The following is a 19,674-nucleotide window of genomic DNA, read 5'->3' on the forward strand; positions in this document are numbered from 1 at the left end:
CGTGCCGCCCCCACCCGAAACGCTCTTAAGCAAATGAAGGCAGATGCGCCTTTCTCCGACGAGGAAGTATTGCTCAGCTGCAGCCCCACGCTGAGGAAATAGCTGCGAGAGAAAATGAGGAAGCGAGCGCTCCAGTCACCCTGAACGGACTCGGGGCTTGGCAGGCTTGGCTGGGGCTGGCCCCCAGAGACTCCAGCGTTCCGGAGCCGCAGCTGGAGTGGAGGGAGGCGGCGCCAGTCTCCAACCCATTCGCTTGGAAGGCCTGGGCGCTAGCCAGGAGTGGCCCCCGCTTCGGCTTCCTAGTTTTCCGGCTGCCACCGCCAGGTAAGCGATGCTCCTGCTGCAGGTCTGGGAGGGGTTAACAGAAAAGGAGGATTCGGGAACTTCCTTCAGATTTTTTTTTGGTCGCCAAACCATTGGGCGGGAGAGCCTGGTGCAGGCGCACAAATGCCAGTGCGACAAATTTCCCCCAGCCCACAGGCCAGAAGCCGAGGAGACAGTAGCATAGCTATAGGAAAGGTCTGGGGGAAAGTTTGCCGCAGTCCTCGGTTCCCTACCACTAAAACAGCGCAGGGCCGGCAGCAGTCGCGGCGAGTGGGGGGAGGAGGGGCGGCAGCAGAGCGGCGATGGGGGGGGGGGGGAGCAGAGCGCCACAGCGGCAGGAAGGGTGAGCATAGTGCGGCGGGGGTGGCGCCTGCCTAGGGGCTATTCGCCCTAGAGCCGCTCCTGGCAGCGGAAGCAGCCCCAGCCCCCCCCCCCCTACTTAAAGTGCCCATGGATCAGCTGTTTCACGGGCTCTTAACTCAAGCGGGGGCCTGCTTCTGCTGCCGGACCATGTGTTATTTTACTAGTGGGGAAGAGAGTGTAGTGGTGAGCTCTCTGCAGCCATCCATTCCCTGCCACTAAAACAGCACATGGACCGGCAGTAGAAGCAGTCCCCAGCCCCTCACAAGTTAAAGGGCCCATGAAACAGCTGATCCACAGGCCCTTTAACTCACCCAGGGGCTGGGGGCTGCTTCTGCTCACAGCCCAGAAGCAAGTTGTTTGTGGGGGAGGGGAGGGCAGTGACAAGAGAGAGAGGCAGGCAGGCAGGGAGCCACTAAAGGGAAGGTCGTTTGGGGCACTGGGTGGGGCCTCAGTGCCTCCCCCAATGTAAATGTCCCCCACCTTCCAGATTCTGGCTACGGCTAGATCATGCTTAGGTCAGTGTTACCCATCACTGAACTTTCATGCTGGAATGTGATTCACCTGTTGAATTTCTGCATGCCCTGCAGCTGATAAAGGCTGAGCACCTATGATAGTCTTAAGGGGAGGAGGGAGAAAGGAACCTCCCTTGCACTTCTTGTTGAAGTAGAATGGACACCCAATCTCATCTTCCATTTTTACCAAAACATTTCATAGCTATTTTGATTGGGGGGGGGGGGAGTCTGTACCATAACGGTATCTTGCTGCTTTTGTGTTCATCCCCTTCTAATCACCACAATTTTGTGAGATGGCTAGTCTCCAGTCACAGTTGGATACCCTACATACTATAGCATACAGGCTCACTGACTAAGCAACCAAATAATTTTTCTTGTTTAAGAAAATAGTTTTTAAATTGTTTCAGGAATTTAATTCTGTGCCTCCTAATGTGGAAGTGGAAAGTGGAACTGCGTTCTGAGTCAGTTCATTGTACAGACCATAAGGTTCTAAGTGCTACACAGCTGCTTTCAAACACAAGGAGAAGTTCCTGAACAAATAATGCACCCAGTCTTTTAAGGGAACACACTACCCCACATGTTTCATTCTGATCACTGAATGTGATGTGCCTTAAACTCTCATAACTGTTGCATTGCATCATTAGGAATAAATCTTCATGTTGTTAGTAGATTTAATGGGTAAATTTAAATCTGTATAATATCAAAAAGTGTGTTAGACAAGAGAGTCCTTGCTTTCCTTGCCCTTCAACCTAAATTGTTATTAGCAATGCTGTTAAAATATATGGTACATATGTAGAGGACACCATGCATATGTTGTCATTCCTCCTTGAATTTCATATAGCAAAATTTCAGTAACGATAGCTAAACACTGGGGATCCCATGCACTACTATGGATTTCAAGCTATGTATCTTGGAAAAACATGGCAATATTTTCTGTTACAAGTTCCTCAGTTATTTTTGTGAATTGTCACATCACTTGCCTGAATAACTCTAAGTACTTGGAATATTTTTTAGAGTTTTATTTCAGTGTCTCATAATCCACAGCTGTGACCTAGAATTCTGCTGTTTCCATTATGTTACATTTAAAACTGTTGACTTTAGCATAATTACTTGTGTTTAATTGGTAAGGCTGTCTGTTATCTTCAATTTACTGTCAGTGCAAAGATTTATGAAATAATAAAAGACAGTGTACTTATGGAGATAAAAGGAAGTATACATTTCTAAACTCAAATGAGGAAATTGACCATACTGGATAGTAACGACTGTAAGCATATTGGATACAAGTGTTTGTTAGCACCAGCATGTAAATTTCATAAGACTGTCGGTGAGCTCGTAGAAGCAATAGCGAAACGATGGATTAAGTACTGCCGTGTCGCGTTCATTTCATTGTGCCTTGCTGTACGGAGTTAGGCGTTTGGGCCAGTTCTATGAGCCCCAAAAGAAGGTGCCCCATCCTTCATTATTTCCAGAGGAGAGAAAGCATTTAAAAGGTGTGCAGTCCCTTTCAATGTGATGTCCAGAACTCCCTTCGGAGTTCAGTTATGCTTGCCACAACTTTGCTCCTGGCTCCGCCCCCAAAGTTCCCAGATATTTCTTGAATTGGCAACCCTGCGTGTTTGTGTCCTTTATAAAGTTCATGTCTCTGCTACCTTGCATTACATTTTATGACACACATAGCTCAGTCCGACAAGGTCTCATTTATGTCAGCTCTGGCCCTCATAACAAGTGAGTTTGACACCCCTGTATGTCATTTACTAAAATGTTAATACAAGATTTCATATTCCCAAAACTAAGGTCTTCAAAACCCAAAATTTTAGGTAATTCAAAGATTTCCCCCCAATTTTTTTTACAATCTGGGGGTTTGAATTGAAACCTAATTGAAGTTCCTTAGCTTGAACTATTTCTGCACATTGTTTTGAATAACATAATTCTTTAGTGCTGATAATTGACTTAACTGTATGCACTTAACCTTATAATATTTAATATTCTTACACTGATGCAAATTTCACCCTCAGCCTACATTCTTCCACTCTAGAGCTAGTCACATGGTGAGTTCCAGGATGAATCATTAATCCTGAAAGTACTTTACATGGATGTTTTACAGAAACTGCCCTTACTGCATATGAAACCCAAGTTCATTTACATTTTGCTTAAAATTTCCCTCCTTCATGTTCTGTTTTCTTCCTCCCCATTCATCATTCCTTTTTTTGAGGGGGGAGGGGGGAGGAAAGGGCATAACAGTAAGCAATATCATAGAGATGTTCCTGTGGGGAATTTATTATTATTGTAGTGATAACTGTATAATAGTAATGTGAATTGCATAGATGTGTTTTTCTCTTACTTTGATTGGAATGTATTGCATCAGTGTTTATTTGGTCTATCCTTAGAGCTGATGACAAAACTGAAGTGAAAGTTCCATTATAGGTATTCATTAAGGGAAGATTAAATAAAAAGAATTCTTGTAGCAAGATTGGAAACTTTTTTTTCTTTCCAAGGATTTCTTATTTTCATTTAATTTCTTTAGGTAATTTATAGTTTGCCCTTTCTCAAAAATGGGTTCAGGCCAGATAACAACATTCTAAAAACAGTATAAAACAACAGTTAAAAACCAAATCAATATAACCAAACCAAAACCAATAACCAACAAATCATAAGAAGTTATCAATGGCGACTCCGTCGGGCACATATAATATGCAATAAGAGTCTAGAACAGTGAATGATAAATTTAATGTTACAGCAGAAATGGATTGCAGCATAGGGCCAGCTGATGCAGTAGGATGCCCGCTGCCTCAACCAAAGGCCTGGTGGAATAGCTCCATTTTACAGGCCCTATGGAATGATAACAATTCGGTGAGCCTGGATTTCTAAAGGATTCCACCAGACTGGGGCCAAGGCCGAAAAGGTCCTGGCCCTGGTTGAGGCAAGTTGGACTTCCTTTGGGCCAGGGATGATCAACAGATGTTGTGTGCTGAATCGTAATGATCTCTGGGGCACATATGGGGAGAGGCAGTCCCGTAGATATGTCAGTCCCAAACCGAGTAAGGCTTTTAAAAGTCAAAACTAAAACCTTGAAACAGATCTGGTATTCATTAGGTAGGCAGTGCAGTTAACACAGCACTTGTCGGATGTGTGCCTGGTAGGCACTGTTGTCAACAGCCGAGCTGCTGCATTCTGCACCAGCTGGAGTTTCGGGATCAGTCTCAAGGATAAGCCTACGTAGAATGAGTTACAGTAATCCAACCTGGAAGTGACTGTTGCATGGATCATTGTAGCTAGGTCCTGGGGGGATAGGTAGGGTGTTAGCTGCCTGGCCTGCCGAAGGTGATAAAAGGCAGACCAAGCAACCACTGTGACCATTGAGAGTGAGACATCCAGTGTCACTCCCAGACTCTTCACCTTCTGAGCCAGCACAAGAGATGCAATGTCCAGGGTTCGAAGCCGGATGCTCAACCCTAATCCAACCCACCCCCCTGGTCCAGGTATAGGACTTCTGTTTTAGCTGGATTAAGCTTCAATCGACTTTGCCTCAACCAACCCGCCACAGCTTCTAAGGCCAAAGTCAATTGACCCAGGGTGGAGTCTGGGTGGTTGTCCATCAACAGATAGAGCTGGGTGTCATCCACATATTAATGACAACGCAGCCCAAAACCTCGGGTGATCTGGGCAAGGGGTTATATAGGTGTTAAACATCATTGGCGAGAGAATAGCTCCCGGAGGTACACTGCATTCCAGTGGGCGCCGTACAGAGATCTGCTCACCAAGCACTATCCTGGCGGAGCGGTGCGGCAGCGTCTCTGAAGTGCTCTCAGAGACAAAGTCGAACAAAGGCTTAACGGGGGGCAATAAAGCCCGCATAAGACTCCAGTTGTGGAGCATATGCATAAAAGGGGCGAGGGAAGTGGCCAATAGCGTGGTTGCTTCTCATACCTTTATCCCAAAGCCAGCGGCGTCGTAAGACGATTCAGCTCCAGCCCACCGGATTACAGGGCTGAATGTGGGATGCGATTCTAGCTATGAACAGGGGGTTGGATAAATTTTCTCAATTAAAACAGAAGCTGGATGAATATGGTGAGGAGTTCCTTTGAAAAAAAAAAAAGGTGAAGATTGGAGTCCAGAACGCTGGCGAGAAGTGACGGCGGAAGGGCGGCGCCTTGCAACCAGGGCGCCTGTGCTTCTGAGACTGTTCCTTGGCGTCATTGCAAGAAGCTGTTATAAGAGGTCTTTTTCTTTTTCTTTTTTTGCTCGTCCTTTTGACTTCATTTTGGGCTGTGAGGTGGGGCTGTTTTGCCTACATCTCCCCTGAGGGACGGAGAAGCAGTTGGGGAGGTGCCTCGTTGTGGCCGGCCAGCTGGGACCTTGTCGGGATAGGGACGCGAGGAGAGGAGATCGAGACGGAGGCGTTGAATCTACGTGTTGGCGGCGTGGTGCAGCGTCGCTTGGTGTGGTCGGATCAACAGAATTGCTGAGGGTGAGCGTGGGACCAGCCAGAAGGAGGGGAAAGTATTGAGCAGAGGAAAGCAGAGAAGCTTTGATCGATGGACGCCATATATGGTCTACATGCCCTTATATGGGCAAAAGACTGAGTAGTTTGAGCAGTTTGAAGTTGTGAAGTCTGGGAAAGTGCGACGGGCGCAACATAGGAGAGGAGCGACGTAAAGCGTGAGGGGTGGAGTGACGGGACGACGGAACGACGGCTTAAGGAGACGACGTGGAGAAAGGAAGGAAAGAAGAAGAGAGTAAAGGGGACTGATAGTTATTCTAGTCTATTCCTTTAACTAATATTGGATAGGAGAAAGTGACAGGAGAAAGTGATAAAGAGATAGGAGAAAGTGGTAAAGTTATTAGTTAGTTTAATTTTTTTTCTCTGACTAAAATAAATTAAATAATAATTTAAAATTTAATTTAGATAATAAAGTAAAAGTTAATTTGCTGCTGACTCTAAGCTAACTTCTGTTTAAGAGGATCTAAAAGTTGATTCAAAAATTAATTTGCTGCTGCTTAAATTGATCGGGTTTCTTTTTTTTTTCTCTGTTACTGCTGTTACTGCTGTAAATTATTATTGCTTTTTGCTCTTTGCTCTTTCCTCTTTGTTTTTTTTTATATATATACATCTAATGTTTATTGGTTATTTGCATTGAAATTGATATCCATACTGCAATACATTAATATACATTAATATATTAGTATACTAATATATCAACAGAATAGTCGGAAAGATGTCACAACTCCCTAAAACCAAATTTTCCCCCGGTCAGCCGAAAGCTGTGGGAACTGTACTGTCTCAAGATGCTCTGAAAGAACTACAACATTCTTTTATGGAAGCCCTGGGTCAGGTACAAAAAACATTGAGTGGGCAAATGGAGGGGATAGCTGCTAAGCTAACAGGGTTGGAAACTCAATCCAAGGAGACTAAAAATGAAATTGTGGAGTTACTCCAAGTCACAAAATCTATAGAAAACAATCAGAAATTAACGGACTCCAGGGTACAGGAGATTGAGGTGAAACAAGTGGACTTGGATAAAAAGTTAGCGAAGTTAGAAATGGATAGAGCAGAGTATATTCTAAGGTTCATGAATATACCAGAGGAAAGAAATGAAAGTTTATACTCTACTGTGGCAGAAGCTTTAATGGATATACTTGATATGAACAAAGAAGAAGTGGAACTAGAAATTGATTATATTTATAGAGTTAATTCACTTTACGCTAAAAAGAATGATCTACCGAGGGAATCACATATTAAATTCGTGAGAAAAAGAATTAAAGAGAGGGTCTGGATGGCCGTTCGAGAACAACCAATTATAATCAAAGGGACAAGGATAAAGATTATGCGGGAGGTTCCCTGGTCGATAAGGAATAAAAGAAAAGAGTACAAAAAGTTAGCGACAATTTTACAGGAAAAAGGTATAACATACAGATGGCTCAACCCGGAGGGATTACTGTTTAACATCGCAAATACAAGATACAGGATTGACTCGATTTTCAAGATGGAAGAGTTTCTCAAAAACCAAATGGCACACTGGCTGAAAAAATCAGAACGAAGAAATTCCAATGATTCAGAAAATAAATCAACACAACCAGAAGGAGTGGACAGAGATCCGAGCGAACAAGAGGAAGGGGAGCTACGATTGGGAAATGGTTTAGCGTCAAGAGAGACTAGACAACAAAAGAAAAAGAGAACACAACAAACAGAAACAAAGGATTGGTAAATACAATCATGGCTCTTCAATTAAAGATATTATCGCTAAACGTTAACGGACTTAACTCCCCACAGAAAAGGAAAAGAGTTTCATTACAATTGAAAAAAATGAAGGCTGACATTATCTGCCTTCAGGAAACACATATAAAACGGAAAGACGAACATCTACTCCAAAATACAAGGCTTGGAAAAGCTATAATCTCCTCAGAAAAAGACAAGAAAAAAAGAGGTCTGGTGACATATATAAAAGAGGACATCCAGGCGAAATTGGTCTTTGAAGATAAAGAGGCAAGATATCAAGGAATCCAAATCTCCAAAGGACAACAAAATTTTTTACTTATAAATATATATGCACCTAATACCAAGCAGGGAAATATTTATAAGGAGTTACAACGAGTGGTTGACAACCATAAACCAGAGAACATGTGCATAATAGGAGATTTTAAAGCTGTGATCTGCCCAAAATTAGATAAGGGGTACGACAAAGAAAAAACGAAGAATAATCACCCCACATGCAAAATTCTCCCAGATGTGTTCTTTCATATGGCTAATGAATATGTTTTAGTGGACGTTTGGAGAACCTTAAATCCGGACAAGAAAGATTTCACATTCTTCTCAAATAGACACTTCTCCTGGTCACGGATCGACATGTGCTGGGCTTCAGCCACATTAATGAAAGTGGTAGAAGGGGTGGAGATTCACCCTAGAACAGTTGCAGATCATAGCCCGCTCATGATTCATATTAAGGGAGAAAGGAAAAGGCAAGGCTGGAGAATGAATCCTAGGTTAATGAACAATAAGAAATTTGTAAAGTATATTGAGGAAGAAATGAAAGATTTCTTTTATTGGAACACACGGGAAGAAACATCAGTTATGACGGTGTGGGAAACCAGTAAAGCTTTCTTCCGAGGTTTAGTAATAAAGTTCAATGCACAAAAAAAACGGGAGGAAAGTAAAAAGTTAAACGAGTTAATGGAGGCAATAAAAGATAGAGAAAAACGTATGAAAGAAAACCCCAAGATACAAGAAATAAAGGATGAAATAAAAATTCTCCAACACAAGATCCATTTATTTTATCTGGAAGAAATGGAGAAAAGTATACGCTTTGCCAGACAATATTTCTTTGAAAACGCCAACAAACCGGGAAGATGGCTCGCGTATAAAATCAGGAAAGAACAAAATAACAAAATAATTAAAACCTTGAGAGATAAAGAGGGAAATTATATGCACACACAAGTAGGAATGAAAGCGATAATAAAGGATTACTATACACAACTATACGAGGCAAAAGAGTTGGATGAAACCCAACAAGAAGCTTACCTGACAAAAAAATCAATGTCAAAACTAACGCCAGAACAAAAGGAAGGACTGAATAGCCCTATAGCGATGTACGAAATTGAAGAAGTTTGGAACCATTTGAAAAAAAATAAAGCTCCCGGCCCAGATGGTATTCCTGCGGAATACTACATTGTGTTTAAAGAAATTTTAGTTAACCATTTTAAAGGTGTTCTGGAATTGTATATGCCAGCCACTGGAGACAAAAAGAGTGTCCAGAACTAGGAGAGGTGATAGAAAAATTTTTACAGGTGGCTGAGATGGACATTCTGTCTAAGATGTTAAAAGGAACACCCAAAGCTGAAGCAATGGAAAAATGGGGAAAGTTTTACAACTGGTTACAAAAAAAGTAAAGAAGTAAGATAATCATATATATAGGTAAAAAGTAATATGAAAGTGAATATAACTATGGATATAAGGTTATTAAGATTTAATATATGGTAATGCTATGATAACAGTATGATACTGCATTCAGCTCTTTTTGGAAGAATAAGGATAGGTTATATTCTTTTTTAAGGTTTATTTTGAATATGTGTTTATGTGTGTGTAAACCTATCTATATGCGAACTGTCACGGATAATTGTTTATGGAAAACAATTTTGAAGTTGAAATAAATTTAAGTTAAAACCGAAAAAAAAACAAAAAAAACCCCAAGCACTATCCTTTGTCCCTGACCATGGAGAAAGGAGGAAAACCACTTTAAGGAAACCCACTGAACTCCAGTGTCGGCAAGGCGGTGGCCCATTAAATCAGTGGCCCCCAATCTTTTTGGCACCAGGGACCAGTTTTGTGAAAGACAATTTTTTCACAGACCAGTGAGGGGGGCAGCACGGGGGGGAGTGTTGCCACCCCAAGCTGCACCCCTGCCCCATAGGGGTTTTAAATGGGGGGAAACTGGGGCTGTTTCTGCCTCCCCCTCCCATTTAAAGACCCCCACTGATCAGTTGATCAGTGGAGGTCTATAAATGAGGGGTAGGCTAAGGTCACAGCAACTCTGCCCCTTCTGCCAGCCCGGGATCCTGCAAGGAGAGGCAGCCTTAGAGCGAGGCCCTGCTGCCTCTTTAGTCCAGGGCTACTCTGCCTCAATCTGCGGCCCGGTTGCTAGCAGGCCACAGACGGGTACCAGTCCACATCCTGGTGGTTGGGGACCCCTGCATTAGATAATTGAAGCAGGATTTACTTTTGTACACCTCAGTAACCCAAACAGCCTTAGAAACTAACGCATAAACTTTATTACATTTAAGTTTCTATATAAATAATGTACACAGATCTTCATCCCCCATGACAGAACAACATATTCTTCCCAGAAATGTACAATGTGAGAAGTGGCAAGTACTTTGTTCTTTTGGATTATATAACTTTAAATTTACATTTTGGCTACTATCGCAGATTTATATCTTTAGATATCTAGTACTGTTCAGCTGAGCTGCTTGCACTGATATTTCAAAAGTAAAGGAAGCAGTCACATGATTCACGTCTCCATATGTAGAAGCTGCAAGTTAAAAAGTGACCAACAGCCATATAGAAAATAATACCCACATACCTTTAACATTCTTCTTATCCAAAAAGTTAATTGGTTGTTTGCTTCTTATGTATAGGTTTTATCTTGTGCTCAGCAGAATGAGTTGCTAGAAATAGTATAAAATGTATCTTCTATGGATTGGAGAGCTATTTAGTTTACATTGGAAAGAATGCCAGAGGGGGGGGAATTAGTACAGTATAGAAAAGAGAGACTAAAATTTATACAGTATCATAAAGATTATAAAATCATACAAATTAAGACATTAGTAAGTACGGAAACGTTTTAAATGCTAGTAGTGGTAGAATGACAAAGATTAATTAGTATAAGACCCTTTTTCCAGAATAAAATTTTAGTGAAGTCTAGTGTAAAGAAAGAACCAGATATAATTTTCTGCATTCACAATCAGATACCATGAAGAGAAGCTCCCAGCGAGGAGCTGCTGAGTTGGATCGGGTTAATTTGTTTATTTATTTAAAATGTTTTTATCTAGGTTTTTCTTACCAGAGAACTGAAGTCAGGGCAGCTTATATAACAGTTATTTTGAGAATTAAAATGTTGCACAAACACTGCAAAACACTGTCTCAATAAACCCAGCAGAAAACCCAAAAACCATTAGGAGATAAATAAGGCTAAGACCAATGGTGCAAAATCTGGTAAAACTACTTTTTTACTCAGTTAAGTTTCTAAAAATTCCCTACACATTATGCCAACCGGGGGGGTCATCAGGGGAATCTGTAATATGTAATAACACTGAGTTTACACAACTCTAGTTAACATTATATGGGATAGGGCAGGATATAAATCCAATAAATAAATATTTTATTAAAAGTTAAAACTCAGATCCTAAAGTATCAGTTACATACAAAACCGTTGGAGTCGGGGTGTTGAACTCATTTGTTATGAGGGCCAGATCTGACATAAACAAGACCTTGTTGAGCCAGGCTATTGGCTCAATCTTCTACCTATTGAAGATTAGGTAGCAGAGATATAAACTTTATAAAGAACACAGACAAGAACAATTAAATATTTTGTTATAAAAAATTTAAAACATGCTTAAAACGTTAGCACTCAGTTTTAAAGATGCTTTCTTTGTATTTCTCCCATGGGGTTCAGGGAACTGGGCAAAGGCAGCTCTAGCTCTTTCCTTCCTTCCTCAGGGGACTGGTGGGGGAGGATCCTCAGCTAAGGCTGCCAGTCTCCAGGTGGGGGCAGAGGATCCCCCAGTTTGGAGGCCCTCCCCTTGCTTCAAGGTCTTCAGAAAGGGGGGGGATGTCTGCTGGGCACTCCATTATTCCCTATGAAGACTGGTTCCCATAAAATATAATGGAAAATTGATCCATGGGTATATGGGGCTCTAGGCAGCTGGGTTTTTTTTTTCAGATAGAAGCACCAGTCTTTCAGCATAGCATCTGGTAACTCTCCTCAACATACTTCCCAAGTTTCAAAAAGTTTGGACAGGGGGATCCAATTCTATGAGCCCCAAAAGAAGGTGCCCCTATCCTTCATTATTCCAAATGGAGGGAAGGAAGGCATTTAAAAGGAGTGTGGTCCCTTTAAATGTGATGGCCAGAACTCTCTTCGAAGTTCAATTGTGCTTGCCACACCCTTGCTCCTGGCTCCACCCCCAAAGTCCCCAGATATATCTTGAGTCAGACTTGGCAACCCTAACCTCAGCCAATAGAAGGAAGAGAGGCTTGGCTCAGTAGCTCTGCTGTGTGATTGAGAGAGCCTGGGAAAACAAGCTCAGCCTCCCCCCTCCTCCTCAAAGGAGAAACCTCAGCCAATGGAGAAAATTGAGGTTTTGCTTGTAGTTCCTGTGCGATTGAGCAAACCTTGCAAAGTGAGCTGTGATGCAGAAGGAAGCGAGAGGGAGAAGAAAGCAGATGACAGCCAGTTGCTTGGAGGCCTGATAGGAACTCTTCAGGGGCCTGATTCAGCCCCCGGGCCACATGTTTGACACTCTTGCCTCAGAGTGATCTTCTCAACTTTACATATCTGGGATGGGGAAAGTACTCCAGCCACCTGTCCACTGAGCTGACCTTTGTACTGAACTATTCACCTTCAAATTTTCCAAACCTTTGATCTGACCATCTCAACTTTACAGGGGGAAGTTACTCTAGATGACCCGTAGCCACCTATGTACTGAACTCTTCTCCTGTGACCCCTGGCCACCTATTTTCTGAGCTAATTGCTTCCCTTTGTGCTTATTTGTTGTTTCACTATTATCATGTTAAGTTCCAATTTTGTAACAGTTAAAAATGATTGCTTTCTTAAAAATAAACAGTTTTATAGATTCCCAGCTGTCTTCTGCTTTAAAAATAGTAGGGTCAGTTTGACCCCATTTACGTTATTGTGGAGTTTTGTCATTTTCAATGAGGGGTATTCTTGACCCCAATTCCAGATTTTACTCTCTGTTGTCCTGATTTTTGAAGAAAGTTATTGTTGAGGCCTGATTTTTTTTTTCTTAGTAGCTAATGCCGTGACTGATAGAGCTATCACGTTTCTATTGCTTTTTGCTGTAATGTCAGGTCACTTTGACCCCGATGCTGAAGTAGTATAGCTGAGGGTTTTTTTTCCCCTTGGGAGGTTTAAGATCACTTACAGTGCAATCCTAAGCAAAATTACATCCTTCTGATTCCACTGAAGTTAGTCATTTTAGAATTTGCACTGTAAGGCTGAAATCTTAAGCAGGTCTACTTGAAAGTAAATCCTACTGAGTTCAAGTTAGTTTACTCCCAGGTGAGTATACACAGGCTGCAATCCTCTAAATCCCAAGTATCCCCCATTGATCCCAGCAAAAAACTGCTGTCTTGATTGTTTGAGTCATTTATTTATTTACTTTCCTAATTTATAGTCCCCTTTCTCACTGTGACTCAAGGCAGATTAAGTACATACACCTAAAGGGATAAGGAGATTTTTCCATCTCTGTTCTTTTGTTGTTACAGTAGTTCTCTCTGGGCGGCATTCCACTTTTTCTTGATCCCAGTTTAATTAACATAATTTCTAAAATGAATAGTGGAATTATAGTATGTCATTTCTTCCCCCCCATTTGTGAATTACCAATATGCAGATAGATTAAACTTGGGAGTTTTTATGAGACTGCACATCTGTATGCACCAAGGTTATTTTTGTATGTTGCTCTGATGCATATTGCACTCCTGGACGTTAGTAGAATGTCACACAAAAAAGAATATTGGTGCAATTATAAATACAGTCTTATCAAGTCTAGTTTTTATGTGGTGTGCCAAAACACACATATGTACACTGGTGATATATGAGATAGAGAGAGACGCATGAATTGAAGCAATGTAGAGCTGAGGCAAGTGGGCCATGCACAGTGGTCTGTATAAAATGTGGAGATGTACAATCAGCCATGGAGGATTTCTAATGAATCAGTTCCACTCCAGAAACATTCACCAGGTGGCAAGCAGAAGCACTGCAGTCTGATGGCCTTCAGTCAACTTCCATGTTCAAAATCAAAATATCCTCCCTAATTCAGCCTCTATGGAGGTAGAGGGAATTTTTTGAAATTCCACTTGTTAGAGATTCCCAACTAGGCAGGCTTTCCATACTTTTCTTTTGTATTTTGATAAACATGAGTCAAAGCATAAGGCTTTTCCTGTGATAGCAAAAACCAAATAATTTTAGTTTCAGGGGAAAACTGATTTTTTTTTAAAATCTTTAAGTGTATAAGTCAAGGGTGTCCAAACTGTGACTCAGGAGCAGCATGTGGCTCTTTCACACATGTTGTGTGGCTCCTGGAGGTTGAGGCTTACTCCTGAGTAAGTGTACATAGCATCAAGACCTCAGTCAGCCTCTTCCTCTGAGTGCTGACCCATAGGTAGGCAACTATTTCCACCATGTGTGAAGCAGGGGAATGCAAGCTTGCAAGCTCTTCACCACCACAGAGGTCACCCAGACACCTAGAGTGGGGAAAGAGTCCAGTATTAAGAGTTTTAATAAAAACACGTGTGTAGTATGTGTTCATGTCTTGTGGCTCTCAAACATCTAATGCATATTCTTTATGGCTCTTACATTAAGCAAGTTTGTCCACCGTAGTATAAGCAATCAACAAATGTAACAAGTAAAGTATGCAGTTAAACAGCAGAATACAGCATCTGAGAAAGATTTGTTAAAAATCAAATATATATAAAAGCAGTCTTCTTTCCCTAGGTCTGTAACTTTATATTTGTGATGTTAAAGAGTTATGCAAAGATATTTTAGAAGATAAAGATGTATTCAGCCTCTGTTCAGGCTCCGTTCATCTAAGTTCCCCCTCTTTCTTAGGCTTCCTAACCCCCCCCCCCGCCTTGGCGGGGGACTCCCGAATTTTCAGCCTTCTCCCCCACTCTCAAAAAATCTGGAAGCGGGGTGGGGGGGAGAGAACATACCTGTAGGCATCATGTTGTTGTAGAGCTTCTGATCCATTTGTAAAATGTGTGCCCCTTTAAGGCTACGCAGGAAACAGGAAGGGCTTCATTGGAAAGGGTCAGTAAGTTTCCATGGAGAACGGCCCCTCCCTTTCTTTTGCTTTCGTTTTCACAGCAAGCCAAGTTCTACAGGAAGAAGACCAAGTAAGTATTTGTTTGTGAGAGAGAGGGAGGGGGCAGGGGATTTCCTGGTTTGGAGCCCCCCCTTTAGAAAGCGTGGGGGGAGGGAAATGTCTACTGGGCACTCTGTTATTCCCTATGGAGAACGATTCCCATAGGGAATAATTTGATCTGTGGGTATTGGGAGCTCTGGGGGGGGCTATTTTTTGAGGTAGAGGCACCAGATTTTTAGTATAGCATCTAGTGCCTCTCCCCAAAATACCCCCCAAGTTTCAAAACGATTGGACCAGAGGGTCCAGTTCTATGAGCCCCAAAAGATGGTGTCCCTATCCTTAATTATTTCCTATGGGAAAAAGGCATTTAAAAAGGCGTGCTGTCCCTTTAAATGTGATGGCCAGAACTCCCTTGGAGTTCAATTATGCTTGTCACATCCTTGTTCCTGACTCCACCCCCAAAGTCTCCTGACTCCACCCCCAAAGTCCCCAGATTTTTCTTTAATTGGACTTGGCAACTCTACTCTTTCTCCATCTGGTTGGTCACCCGGCCTTATGTGCGTGGCTCCTTTAAAGTTTCAGGGATGTCTGTCCCCCTTTAAGAATGGCTTTTCCCCACAAGGCGCAATGCTTATGTGCTGTCAGCCCACCCATCCTAATCTCAAACTCCTCCTCACCCACAACAATACAACATCTCATCTGAGCATGGACATCGGTACCAGAGCTTGCAGTAAACCCAAGTGCCCACTTTGCTGCCACATACACTCAGACAACACAATCACTGGACTTAACAGCATGAACTACACCATCTCAGACTCATTCACTTGTTCATCTTCCAACATTATATATGCCAATAAATGCCAACAATGCCCTTCAGTTCTCTACAAAGGGCAAACAGGACAAACCCTACGCCAAGGATAAATGGACACAAATCTGACATCAGGAATTACAGAACTGAGAAACCTGTGGAAGAACACTTTAACCTTCCAGAGCATTCAGTGGGCGACCTCAAAGTAGCTGTTTTACTGCAAAGGAACTTCAAGAATAGAATAGAGAGAGAAATTGCTGAATTACAAATTATTATGAAACTTGGAACAAACACCTCCCCAGGACTGAACAGAGATATTGGTTTTTTATCTCATTACAGATGCTAAACCCACTCTCACTGAGTATAGTTATACATCCACAGTATTCCAATGTAGTTCTCATTTAGATTTGTGTATCAGAATAATTTTTTCTATTGACATACTCAAATAGGGATATTGGCTGTTATCTCATTACATATACTAAACCCATCTTCCACTATATTTTAATGGGTTTTTTTGTTCTAATGGCAAACTATGTATGTTACATGTTAAAAGATGGATGGAGAAAACTTCTGAGAAAGAAATGCCCTCATTTGGACCCAGGGTTATAACTATAGAATGATTAACAGACATTCTCACATTTTGACATATTACAGTTCTATTGCTTTCTCATGCTACCCAGATCAAAGGTTTGCTCAATTTGTTAACTTTTCTATTCTGTCATTGCATCTTAAATTTGTACCATTTTGCATTCTAAACCACTGCCTACCAGCTTTATGTAGTTCTGCTCACTGTACCTGATTCCTCATCTAATGAAGTGTGCTTAGAGTACACGAAAGCTTACATTCTGAATAAAACTTTGTTGTCTCACAGGTGCAATTTGACTCCTACTTTGTTCTTTTACTGCCTAATTTTGAAGTGGATAAAGGGGAATGGAGCTGTCTCTTTCTCCCTGACTAGAGTACCAGCAGTTTGAACTTGGTAGTGGTAGAAAGTACTGTCAAGTTGCAGCTGAGTTATGGAAACTGTGGGGTTTTCTAGGCAAGAGAAGTACAGAACTGTTTGCCACTGCCTGCCTCTGCATCACAACCCTGCACTTTCTTGGTGGTCTCCTGCCAGATATTAACCAGGGCCAAACCTGCTTAGCTTCCAGGATCACAGATTAGGCTAGCCTGGGCCATAAGCTTTAACCTCTGAGTGAATACACAGAGTGCAAGCCCCTAATTCACAAAGCAAAGTAGAAAACTCTTATGTAGATACTTGAATGAAGTGTCATAAGACAGCCTCATCTACTTTTGAGTCCAGTGGCACCTTCAGACCAACAAAGTTTTATTCTGGTATATTATTTTATACCAAGAATAAAACTTTGTTGGTCTTAAAGGTGCCACTAAACTCAAACTTTGTTCTGCTGCTTCAGACCAACATGGCTACCCACATGAAACTTTTTATCTACTTTTGGTTACAGTGAGGGCTCATTGTGTAATTGCTGTCTGCCTAACACAAGGTTCTGTAAGGGAGTTCCAATTCTAATTATCATCACAACTGATTTTATCAAAGTTTGTTTAGGAGTAAGAGCCAGACTAGATGAGATAATGATGTGATTGGATCATCTATTTAAACTGCTATTAAAATTAGACATGGGATGTCTAAATTGCAATACTGGAGGGAGGCATGATTCCAACCCCCACCCCCGTTATTATCTGTGTTGCGGAAAGTTGGTGGGGACCATCTTGACCAATAAATGAACTTTGATTAAAGAAGAAAGGGAAAATATTTTCTGTACCTAGATTAGTTATATTTATTTGCAAACTCTTGAACAAAATGACTTTAATGACCAAAGTGAGGGAAATGGGACAAAATGTAAACCTGAATCCTTTGTTTCCCATGTAAATGGACAAACTAGATGTGACAGCATCCTCATGATGACCAGAAGAATACCACTGCCATTTCAGCATCATTTTAAAAAGATGTGAGGCACTCTTGTCCCCCCCGCCCCCCTACACACACCTTTTCAAGTGCTGAAAAAGACCCGGGACGTGATTGTGTATTTGTTTTGGTTAACTCCCAGCTCTTGTGGCTGCTTGTGCTCCCATGACCTTTTTCAGACCATTGGCCCTGGACCTGCATTGCTAACTGTCATTTCCCATCAGTATGGGATGTTAGAAATCCAATTTGACAGACAAATTTGTGATTCACATTCTTATTCCCCCACTTCTTGCACTGAGGGTCAGCATCCATGGTTCTATTTTCTACTTTATCCTTTCAGCAACCCTTTTCAGTAGATTAGGTTTAGAGAAGGTGACTGGCCCAAGGTCACTCAGGACGTTTCATGGCTGAGTGGGGAGAACCACCTTAACTTCTGCAATACTTTTACAGCACTCTGACCACTGAAGCAAATTGGCTGTTAAATGGAAAATTTCATTTTGTTAAAGTTCCTCAAGAATAATAAAGTACAGCATACATTAATCTACCGTTGCTTTGTTTCTCTCAGGGTCTGAAATAAAAGCACAAGCTAATTATTTAGCATTAACTGACTTCTGCTGCTATAGTTTAAGTACTATCTTGTGTTGAAGACATTACAATTTTTCTCTGCCTGAATTCTGCTGGCCAACTCCAGTTTGCCTTGAAAGGTAAAATTTTGGAAATTTGATTTGATTTGTTGTGCCTGTGCTGTCTTTTTTATCCCCTTGTCACACTGGGTCATACTACTGAGCCTTTAGTTATATTTAGGAAAGCCCAGACTATTTTTCCCCCTGACTAAGGTACTTAAAAATCTCAGGCTAATGTACCAGTTATCTTGCTCTAGTTTTGTAATGTCAGCTGGAATAAGGTTACACAAAACTGAAGAAATTATTCCAAGTCAGAAAAATTAAGAATTTTACTGTACAAATCCTTCTTTGCATTACATTTTTACCTCTGATTCGGATTCCCCCTGCTTTTCAGAGCCTCTAGAGATGGAAATCATTTAATTTTTAAAAGTTAGCAGTGTTTCTTGTTCTGTGTCACTTCTGTTCAGTTCAAGCTTTGTGTGAAAGATTGGATTTGTGTCTTTCTTATTCATCATCATAATAGCCTGCAAATTGCATTCTTCCTCTTCTCTAAAAGCTGAAATCCATCTGGAATTGTGGTGCATTGCATACTTAAGAATTTTCTCACATTGAAAAAATACTCAGAGTATTGCACAGACAGTTATTATTAGGGACTCTTCTTGCAATTAGGCTTTTTTTTTTTTATTCCACAGCTGAGCTGTTCATCTTTGCATATTCTCTACAAGCTCTCTGACGTTAGTACCTTTTTGATGTCCTAAAAATATCAGCAGTTTCTTGAGTATTACTATAATCCTTCCCCACCCCCCACCCCACTCTAGGGACATAAGTATGGGCCTGAAATCCAAAGATCTACTTTAGGCATGCTCAGACATCCCAGTGGAATTTTGACTTAAGCTTTTTAATGTCAGAACTCTATATCACAGATTACTTTTGAAATACCTTTTGGTTTTGTAAAGAAGCTTGCCAGTTCTTGTTGTTGGATAAAAAACATGAGTCTGATGGTGGTCCTTGGCATTCAGGTTTGTAGGTCTTGTGTGTATATTCTGATTAACTTTCAATTTAATTTAAGAACTGTCTTTTACTTTATTTTCTCTTTCATGTTTCAAATTTTGAAGTAATTATGATGTTTCTGCTACAAATGCTACATAGAAAAAGATTCATCATAACTAGTCCAATAAAGCCACTGAACTTTTTCATAAGAAAAATGTGTGACCCTGCACATGATCTGTCCTTTTAGAAGAAAGAAAAACAGAGTTATATTATTAACCAAATTAGTGCTTTAAGTGTAGCCTTGAGTTTGCACATGAGTGCACATATGTGTGTGCATGTGCATGCCTAAATCTGCTTAGCTTTTGTCTTTTCAAGTATATTGAAATGCTATTATTTTAATCAGGGCTTTTTTTGGTAGAAAAAGCCCAACAGGAATTTATTTGCATATTAGGCCACACCCCCTGACATCACCATTGTTTCACAAAGGGCTTTTTGTAGGAAAAGCCCAGCATGAACTCATATGCATATTGGACC

The 19,674-nt window shown here is 41.3% G+C and overlaps 1 protein-coding gene across 1 annotated transcript in view; it reads left to right on the forward strand.

Annotated features, from left to right (window-relative positions):
- The first annotated feature begins 40 nt into the window (after nt 1-40).
- SYK (spleen associated tyrosine kinase) overlaps nt 41-19,674 on the forward strand; it is a 59,749-nt gene continuing 40,115 nt past the window's right edge. Inside the window, exon 1 of the mRNA XM_060235493.1 lies at nt 41-324. The gene's annotated coding sequence lies outside the window, so the exon portion shown is untranslated. The remainder of the gene's footprint in view (nt 325-19,674) is intronic.

This window comes from Heteronotia binoei, chromosome 4 (assembly GCF_032191835.1).
Source record: "Heteronotia binoei isolate CCM8104 ecotype False Entrance Well chromosome 4, APGP_CSIRO_Hbin_v1, whole genome shotgun sequence".
In the NCBI taxonomy this organism is placed as follows: domain Eukaryota; kingdom Metazoa; phylum Chordata; class Lepidosauria; order Squamata; family Gekkonidae; genus Heteronotia; species Heteronotia binoei.